The sequence below is a fragment of the Propithecus coquereli genome, unplaced genomic scaffold, assembly GCF_000956105.1.
Source record: "Propithecus coquereli isolate 6110/MARCELLA unplaced genomic scaffold, Pcoq_1.0 Scaffold3, whole genome shotgun sequence".
Taxonomy (NCBI): domain Eukaryota; kingdom Metazoa; phylum Chordata; class Mammalia; order Primates; family Indriidae; genus Propithecus; species Propithecus coquereli.
Genome location: NW_012148618.1, coordinates 21,294,508 through 21,295,446, shown reverse-complemented (window position 1 = coordinate 21,295,446; position 939 = coordinate 21,294,508). Strand labels below are relative to the sequence as shown.

Below are 939 nucleotides of genomic sequence, written 5' to 3'. Positions count from 1 at the left end.
GGTGATTCTCCATTTAAAGTAGAGTCATCCTTCTTTAAGAAGTGGGGAAGTTTAAGGAAGCATCAGCTGAAGGGAAAGCTGTTCATTTGGGCCCTGACTAGTTGCATATGTTTTTGGAAAATAATTGTAGAGGTGAAGGAAGAATGACAAACTAGGACTATATTAGTAATAAATCTGCAGTGTTTAGTTTCCGTAAGTTATTGTAAACTATAGAATTTAGAAATCATTTGTTGTGTCCTATCCACTCCTTTACTAGTTTAATTCTCCAGTGCCCCTCCCCAAGAAGCCGTGGTTGTACTAGCTTACTTTTTAGATGTCTCCTTGCTAGATTAATTTTTGTAAAGAGAGCTCTAATAATTTTTATGTTAAATGATAGTTGGGATTCATTTTTTTGTCCCCGATGTAACTAGCTCTTCAGTAAAAATGTCGGTGAAAATATTTCTATTTACTGTTAGTAGGTAGGCATAGGGTATGCATAGTACATACAGGTTGAGTATCCCTTAGCTGAAATGCTTTGTACCAGGAGTATTTGGATTTTTTTCAGATTTTGGAATATTTGCATATTTTTAATGAGATATTTTGGGGATATGACCCAAATGTAAATATGAAATTTATATATGTTTCATATATATCTTATACCCGTAGCCTGAATATAATTTTATACACTATTTCTAATAATTTTGTGCATGAAACATAGTTTGTGTTAAGTACTTAATGTGTGGAATTTTCCACTTGTGGTGTCATGTTGGTGATCATAAAGTTTTTTTTTTTTTGAGACAGAGTTTCACTCTGTTGCCCGGGCTAAAGTGCCGTGGCGTCAGCAACCTTAAACTCCTGGGCTCAAGGAATCCTTCTGCCTCAGACTCCCAGGTAGCTGGGACTACAGGCAAGCGCCACCATGCCCAGCTAATTTTTTCTATATATATATTTTTTAGTTGT

The 939-nt window shown here is 35.5% G+C and overlaps 1 protein-coding gene across 2 annotated transcripts in view; it reads left to right on the top strand.

Annotated features, from left to right (window-relative positions):
* LOC105814519 (transient receptor potential cation channel subfamily M member 7) overlaps positions 1-939 on the top strand; it is a 91,042-nt gene that overhangs the window by 35,118 nt on the left and 54,985 nt on the right. The gene's annotated exons all lie outside the window — the stretch shown is intronic.